At 44.4% G+C, this 9,257-nt stretch overlaps 1 pseudogene; it reads left to right on the top strand.

Moving 5' to 3' along the window:
* LOC139176998 (putative killer cell immunoglobulin-like receptor-like protein KIR3DX1) lies at positions 1-8,896 on the top strand (annotated as a pseudogene).
* The last annotated feature ends 361 nt before the right edge of the window (positions 8,897-9,257 follow it).

Raw genomic sequence — 9,257 nt, 5'->3', positions numbered from 1 at the left:
ATGGGTGTACACGTGTTCCCCATCCTGAACCCCCCTCCCACCTCTCTACCGTACCAGCCCTCTGGGTCATCACAGTGCACCAGCCCCAAGCATCCTGTATCCTGCATTGAGCCTGGACTGGTGATTCGTTTCTTATATGATATTATACATGTTTCAATGCCATTCTCCCAAATCATCCCACCCTCTCCCTCTCCCACAGAGTCCAAAAGACTGTTCTACACATCTGTGTCTCTTTTGCGGTCTCACATACAGGGTTATCGTTACCATCTTTCTAAATTCCATATATGTGCAATAGTGTACTGTATTGGTGTTTTTCTTTCTGGCTTACTTCACTCTGTATAACAGGCTCCAGTTTCATCCACCTCATTAGAACTGATTCAATTGTATTCTTTTTAATGGCTGAGTAATACTCCATTGTGTATATGTACCACAGCTTCCTTATCCATTCATCTGCTGATGGACATCTAGGTTGCTTCCATGTCCTGGCTATTATAAACAGTGCTGCGATGAACACGTGGGTACACGTGTCTCTTTCCCTTCTGGTTTCCTCAGTGTGTATGCCCAGCAGTGGGATTTCTGGGAACCTGTGAGCTCAACTACTGACCACCTGCTGCAACCACTGAAGCCCACGCACCCTAGAGCCTGTGCTCCACAAGAGAAGCCACTGCAATAAGCAGCCCGCACACCACAGCTGGAAAGTAACTACCACTCACTGCAAGTAGCAAAAACCCAGTGCAGCAATGAAGACCCAGCACAACCAAAAATAAATTTAAAAAAATTTTAAGATAAAAAAAAATGGATGACCAACAAGGACCTACTGTATAAACAGAGAATTCTACTTAATATTCTGTAACTACCTAAGTGGGAAAATAATTTGAAAAGCAATAGAGGCATGTATCTGTATAATTGATTCACTTTGTTGTACACCTAAAATTAACACAGTTTCTTAATCACAAACATTACAATATAGAAGTTTTTCATATTTTCAAAAAGCCATAATATGCATGTCTGGTCCTCTCATAAGAATGCAGAATAAAAGTCTTTATTAATGAGTTTTTAATTGGCCACCTGCAGTGAGCCTGACAAACGAGGTGGGAACACATGATTTCTCTTTTTTGAAGAGTTAAGGTTAATGAGATTTATCGTGAGCTTGGGAAAAGCATCCTGCATGGTATACACTGAATCACCATTTCTACTTCCTAAAGGCAGCAAGATCTGTCTGAATCCTCTTAGTTTTACAATATTTAGGGAAACAAGGTGACGATTGGGTCATGAGGTGTGCTCCATGATGTGGCTCAGGTCAGACTTCCATACCTGGCGTGAGAAGAGGCCGGCCATCTTCCCATGTGACATGACCCAGGCTGACTGTACCAACAGCACCTCCCACCTTCCACATCCTGTGACTCTGTCAGCTTTGTTCAGTTCTGCCTCCTGTCTCACAGAAGCAGAGCCATGTGCCCCACACTCCTCAGCCTCCTGAGTCTCGGTGAATCCAGAAAGACACAGTAGGAGAGGGTTATTGTGGAAATCAGAGGGTCTTCACACCACTAACCAGAATCCCTGGATGAAGGTGCAAGGAGTGTGGGGTCCATCAGGACAAGCCTTCTCTGACATGCTTTACCTTCTAGGATTCTGTGTGAGGATCTGGGCAGCTGTGGGTGAGTCCTCCCCATCCCTTATTTCTCTGTTGAGCAAAGCAGTTGGGGCTGATGCAGATTACACTGAGGGCCGGGGTGAGACCCCCTGTCAGTACAGCGAGAGCCATCTACCCTGTGGATCCCCGGTCCTCCTATTGGCAATGATACTCATCTTCACTCTCCCCAGAGGTTACCCCAGCTCTAGACTCTGGACCTGAAGGCACAGTGTGAAGTCTGGGAGCTGGGAGCTAGGCCCACTGAGTGCCATTTCTATCATGAGTGGGGAGCAAGAGGCTGCAGCCCACAGACCCTCCCCTACAAGCTGGCTCCTGGCATCTCCAACTGGCCCTTAACAACAGGATCTGCAGGACTGCCCACTAGACCTGACCCCAGGGAAGGGTCTGGTCATCAGGCAGGGCCACTTGGACCTTGTCACACATTTGATGTAGGTTAGCTAACAAAGGAGCGAGGTTCAAGGTTTACTTCCTTCTTTTTAATCAAGTGGCTTTTTCACTGCTTAGTTGTGGTAGTGTTAGTGGGTCGTGTCCGACTCCTTTCAACTCCATGGACTGTAGCTCACCAGGCTCCTCTGTCCATGGGATTCTCCAGGCAAGAATATGGAGGTGGTTGCCATTTCCTTAACCAGGGGATCTTGCCATCTCAGGGACTGAACCCTGGTCTCCTGCCTTGCAGGAAGATTCTTTACCATTTTGAGCTACAACAAATGCAACCGGGAAGTCCTTTTGCTTCTTCTCCATAGATCAATTTTTCTGTGGGGTTTTATTTTGCCTTCATCGTGCAGCTTGCGGGATCTTAGATCCCTGATCAGGGTTTCAACTCGGGCCCTTGGCAGAGAAAGTGCCAAGTCCTAACCACTGGACTGCCCAGAAATCCCAATTTTTTTGTGTTTTGAGAGATAGGTTTTCATTATTTTGTCAACCCAAGAAGTGATTCATGTCCTGAGAGTTTCCATGATGTCTCTCCTGGATTGACTGTGTCTCTGTCTGTCCCCAAGCCCCAGGTGTCCTTGAGCATCAGGGTGATGCACATTAGGGGAGAAGAGTTCGAAGAATTAAAGGGGAAGCCCACCCACGAGGGCTGTGGGGAGAGCTGAGTGTTCCCATTTTCTACTCAAAGCCTGTGTCTCCTTCTCTCCTACGTAAATATGAGAAGCTGTCTTTGTCCGCCTGGCCAAGCCCCGTGGTTCCCTTAGGACAGACTGTGACTCTTCAGTGTCACTCCCATTCCCCACTTAAGAGATTCAGACTGTTCAAAACAGATGGGAAAAGGTGTTTGCCTGAGTTCCAAGGACATCATTTCAATAACTTCACCCTTGGCCCGGTGACCGGAGAACATGCCGGGTCCTACACATGTTCTGAAACCTACTGGTTTGCACCCAGTTGACCCCCTGCAGATTGTGGTCTCAGGTAGGAGGGGTCCAGCCCAGCCCAGTACAGCCATGCCTGCAGGCAACCCTTCCCTAGGTCCATGTCCCAGTGCAGCCCAAGACTTCCTCAGGATTCCCAGGCACCACTGAACCAGGGAAAGAGAACCCACTCTGAGCGTTTAAACTCAGGGTGTTGAATAGAGGGATGGGGTGCCCCAGTGCAGGAAGGAGGAGCCTCCCTAGGCATGAGTTAGACAGGATGCTGCCACTGCCTACCCGCAGGGAGGATGGGGCATGACCCTGATCCAGCACCTGCCACCCAGTAGGGAGCTATAATCCCATTTGAAGGAGTTGGAGCCCCAGGGAGGAGTCCCAGGAATGTCTCAGAGGCATGAGGTGGGGTAACAGGTGGGAAATGTTCCCTTTTCTCCACCTCCATCCCAACGTCCTGCAGTCATCACCCACATTCTAGATGAATGTGAAGGGAGCCAGGGTATGCATCCATAGACCCACCCCAGCCCCCACCACACATATTAGGGATGGGATGAAGCTGAGAGCATGGCAACCCACTCCAGTATTCTCAACTGGAGAATCCCATGGGCAGAGGAGCCTGGCTGACTACAGTCCATGGAGTTGCACAGACTCAACTGAAGTGACTGAGTAAGTATGCATGAACCCCAGAGCAGGTCCAACAGCTAAAGAGCTTAGAATGAGGACAGAGGAGGCTGGAGATCTTGAGGAAAGAGAAACATGAGCCAGAAGGAAAAACATGAGCCAGAGCCCGAGAACAAGGCTAAAGAGAATGCAACAAAACACACAGGAAGGGTAACTGGCTCCTCTGGCAAATGGGGAGGAGTTTTACACCTTCAGATGTCAGGGGAATGGCCAAGGTGGGGTGACTCACTGAAGCTCACAACCTCTTTGCTCCTAGGTGTGTTCACAAAACCCTCCATCTCAGCCCACCCACGGCCCCTCATGGAGGTGGGAGAGAATGTGACCCTCCGCTGTCACTCACTGCTGTTGTTTGACAAGTTTACCCTGCACCAGGAAAGCAGCACAGGGCATTTCCAGAGACCTGGAGAGATGCTCACTCGTGGGCATGCCCCAGCTGACTTCTCCATTGGCCCCATGACTTTGGCAAGACCGGGCACCTACAGATGCTCTGGCTCTCTCAGCCAGTCCCCCTATGAGTGGTCAGCTCCCAGCGACCCTGTGGACATCATCATCACAGATGAGTGTGGCCAGACAAGTCCCTTCTGCTCTCTGTGTCACAGATGGTCTGGTGTCCAGTCCAGCATCAGTCCCGGGAGAGAATGACAGGCTGCAGAGACACTCACAAACTCAGGAGAGGGAACAAACCAGAGAGAGAGGAGGTGTGAGCACGGAAGGGAAAAGAGAACAGAGCCCCTGCCATGTGCTAAGGAGAAGACACAGCCGGTGACAGAGTGAAGGAGCAAGAACGTGAAAGAACGACCAATGGAGAAAAATGTACCAGAGCAGGGACCCGGGAAATTCCCCGCTCAGGCAGCCAACGATGGTTGGTTAAGGGGTTGGTTTCCTGCTTTCATGTCAGAGCTCCCTTGCTGTGTTAGCAGCACACTGTGGTACCAGACGCCCTTGCAGTCTGGCCCCTGGGTGATCAAGACGGATGTTGACACCCTGAAGTTGCTCAGCCTCTTGGTTTAACGCGTCCTTCTGCACAAAGAGGGGGGAGTGGTCCCTCCATCCCTCCCACTAAGGAGTCCCTTCTAGCCCCTGGGGGTGGGCAGGGCAGCACTAAACACGCCCTCCAGAGGGATGATATGGGGAGGGAGGAGGGAGGAGGGTTCAGCATGGGGAACACATGTATACCTGTGGCGGATTCATTTTGATATTTGGCAAAACTAATACAATTATCTAAAGTTTAAAAATAAAATAAAACTTTTTAAAAAATGGGTTAAAAAAAAAAAAAGAAAGAGGTGGTCAAAGATTAAATGAGAGTCTGGCAATTTCCATTCCATAATCTCTTCTGCTGGGTCAATGCCATGTTTTCTGATGGTCCCCAGCAGTAGTTAGTAGGTTGTGTTTATTTCAAGAGATCGGCACATCTGGTTGATTTTAAAATTTATTTTATGTTATTTATGTTTGTTGAAGTCTAGTTGATTTCAGATGTTGTTAATTCCTGTTATACAACAGAGTGATTCAGTTATTCATATACATATATTCTTTCTTTTAAAAAAGATATTAAATAAAATCCATTTTATAAAAATTATTTATTTTTTAAATGATATTCCATTTTTATTAAATTTTTTTGCAATTTCTTTTTTAATATAAATTTATTTATTTAGTTGGAGGTTAATTACTTTAAAATATTGTATTGGTTTTGCCATACATCAACATGAATCCACCACAGGTGTACACGTGTTCCCATCATAACCCCCCCTCCCTGCTCCCTCCCTGTACCATCCCTCTGGGTCATCCCAATGCACCAGCCCCAAGCAACCAGTATCATGCATTGACCTTGGACTGGTGATTCTTTACTTATATGATATTATACATGTTTCAATGCCATTCTCCCAAATCATCCCACCCTCTCCATCTCCCACAGAGTCCAAAAGACTGTTCTATATATCTGTGTCTCTTTTGCTGTCTCACATACAGGGTTATCGTTACCATCTTTCTAAATTCCATAGATATGCATTAGTATACTGTATTGGTGTTTTTCTTTCTGGCTTACTTCACTCTGTATAAAAACCTCCAGTTTCATCCACCTCATTAGAACTGATTCAAATGTATTCTTTTTAATGGCTGAGTAATACTCCCTTGTGTATATGTACCACAGCTTTCTTATCCATTCATCTGCTGATGGACATCTAGGTTGCTTCCATGTCCTGGCTATTATAAACAGTGCTGAGATGAACATTGGAGTACACATGTCTCTTTCAATTCTGTGTGTATGCCCAGCAGTGGGATTGCTGGATCATAAGGCAGTTCTATTTCCAGTGTTTCAAGGAATCTCCACATTGTTCTCCATAGTGGCTATACTAGTTTGCATTCCCACCAACAGTGTAAGAGGGTTTCCTTTTCTCCACACCCTCTCCAGCATTTATTGATTATAGACTTTTGGATCGCAGGCATTCTGACTGTCGTGAAATGGTACCTCATTGTCGTTTTGATTTGCATTTCTCTGATAATGAGTGATGTCGAGCATCTTTTCATGTGTTTGTTAGCCATCTGTATGTCTTCTTTGGAGAAATGTCTATTTAGTTCTTTGGCCCATTTTTTGATTGGGTCATTTATTTTTCTGGCATTGAGCTGTAGGAGTTGCTTGTATATTTTTGAGATTAGTTGTTTGTCAGTTGCTTCATTTGCTATTATTTTCTCCCATTCTGAACAACATGCTGCTGAATAACAAAAAATCACAGAAGAGATCAAAAAAGAAATCAAAATATGCATAGAAATGAATGAAAATGAAAACACAACAACCCAAAACCTGTGGGACATTGTAAAAGCAGTGCTAAGGGGAAAGTTCATAGCAATACAGGCATACCTCAAGAAACAAGAAAAAAGTCAAATAAGTAACCAACTCTACACCTAAAGCAACTAGAAAAGGAAGAAATGAAGAACCCCAGGGTTAGTAGAAGGAAAGAAATCTTAAAAATTAGGGCAGAAATAAATGCAAAAGAGACCATAGCAAAAATCAACAAAGCCAAAAGCTGGTTCTTTGAAATGATAAATAACATTGACAAACCATTAGCCAGACTCATCAATAAACCAAGGGAGAAAAATCAAATCAATAAAATTAGAAATGAAAATGGAGACATCACAACAGACAACACAGAAATACAAAGGATCATAAGAGACTACTATCAGCAATTATATGCCAATAAAATGGACAACGTGGAATAAATGCACAAATTCTTAGAAAAGTACAACTTTCCAAAACTGAACCACAAAGAAATAGCAAATCTTAACAGACACATCACAAGCACAGAAATTGAAAGTGTAATCAGAAATCTTCCAGCAAACAAAAGCCCAGGTCCAGACGGCTTCACAGGTGAATTCTACCAAAATTTTAGAGAAGCGCTAACACATATCCTACTCAAAATCTTCCAGAAAAATGCAGAGGTAGGTAAACTTCCAAACTCATTCTATAAGGCCACCATCACCCTAATACCAAAACCTGACAAAGATGCCACAAAAAAAAAAAAAAAGGAAAACTACAGGCCAATATCACTGATGAACATAGATGCAAAAACCCTTAACAAAATTCTAGCAATCAGAATCCAAGAACACATTAAAAACATCATACACAATGACCAAGTGGGCTTTATCCCAGGGATGAAAGGATTCTTCAATATCTGCAAATCAATCAATGTAATACACCACATTAACAAATTGAAAAATAAAAGCCATATGATTATCTCAATAGATGCAGAGGAAGCCTTTGACAAAATTCAACATCCATTTATGATAAAAACTCTCCAGAAAGCAGGAATAGAAGGAACATACCTCAACATAATAAGAGCTATATATGACAAACCCACAGGAAACATTATCCTCAATGGTGAAAAAGTGAAAGCATTTCCCCTAAAGTCAGGAACAAAACAAGGGTGCCCACTTTCACCACTACTATTCAACATAGTTTTGGAAGTTTTGGCCACAGAAATCAGAGCAGAAAAAGAAAAAAAAAGGAATCCAAATTGGAAAATATGATGTAAAACTCTCACTGTTTGCAGATGACAAGATCCTCTACATAGAAAACACTAAAGATGCCACCCAGAAAATTCCTAGAGCTAATCACTGAATATAGTAAAGTTACAGGATATAAAATCAACACACAGAAATCCCTTGCATTCTTATACACTAACAATGAGAAAATAGAGAAATTAAGGAAACAATTCCATTCACCATTGCAATGAAAAGAATAAAATACTTAGGAATATATCTACCTAAAGAAACTAAACACCTATATATAGAAAACTATAAAACACTGGTGAAAGGAATCAAAAAGGACACTAATGGATGGAGAAATATACCATGTTCATGGGTCGGAAGAATCAATATAGTGAAAATGAGTATACCACCCAAAGCATTCTATAGATTCAATGCAATCCCTATCAAGCTACCAACGGTATTTTTCACAGAGCGAGGACACTCCATTTTTAAAGTTATTTCTGAACTTTTCCCTGTGCTGGGTACCCCTTACTGTGGGGCTTTCTCTCCTGGCGGTGGACGGGCTTCTCATTGCAGTGCTGATCTTGTGGCACACTTCGGGCTTTAGTCAAACTGTCACTGGTGTTCTACACAAAATCATAAGTTTGTAGGAGGGAAGCACAGCGTCATGTGACACAGGGGGAGGCGGGCTCATAGCAGAGAATGGCGTTTTCACTTCCTGTAGGTTAAAAACTGATTTCCATTGTTGTAATCCCTGAATGAATATCTTCCAGAGAGCCATGGAACCCTATTCTTTTTATGAAAATATGTGTTAATTTATTCTTAGCTGCATCAGGTCTCAGCTGCAGCATGGGGGATCCTCACTGTGGTGCTGCGGTGCAGTTCAAGGCTCCAGAGCTCACGGGCTCAGCAGTTGCAATATTGAGGATAGTTGCTTCAAGGCATGTGGGATCTCAGTTCTCCCACCCAGGATAGAACCCACATTCTCTGCACTGGAAGGTTGACCCTTAATCCCTGGGCCAGCTGGGACATTCCAAGCTCTGTTCTTACCTTCAACCACAGGCATCTGTTCTTCTCCACTTTATGATCTTGGGAATCTGCTGATTCACATTAGAGGATGGTCCATAATAGAAGATGTAGGATGGGCTCCATGGGTTTCCACAGATTCCTGACAGAGTCCGTCACTGACTTGTCTTATATATGGAATGCTTTTCTTTTTTTTTTTTTTAATTAGGTTGGAGTAGACAGACTCGGCAACCTGGGGCACACCCATGCATTTTTTTGGCTTTGATGTCCCCACCAAAGATATGGAGGTCTAGAAGAATCGCCCCCACCCCAAGAGCCTTGATTCTCTTCCATTTGCACATGCTGTCATCATGGAGGGACAGCCCAAATAAGATAGAACAGTGAATGGAGAGGTGAGTCCTCCCGCCCAAACCCTTGCCATAGCCTGAGCCCCTCCAATGCCCAATGCCCAAGCCTTCGAAGATCACATTTCATTTCATCATTCACATCTCCTTCCTCTCAGGACCCATCAGCAGAGGGTATGATATTCGCCCACTTGAACCACAGGACCC

Source organism: Bos indicus, chromosome 18, assembly GCF_029378745.1.
Source record: "Bos indicus isolate NIAB-ARS_2022 breed Sahiwal x Tharparkar chromosome 18, NIAB-ARS_B.indTharparkar_mat_pri_1.0, whole genome shotgun sequence".
Lineage (NCBI taxonomy): Eukaryota > Metazoa > Chordata > Mammalia > Artiodactyla > Bovidae > Bos > Bos indicus.
This window is presented reverse-complemented; position numbering and strand designations above follow the sequence as displayed.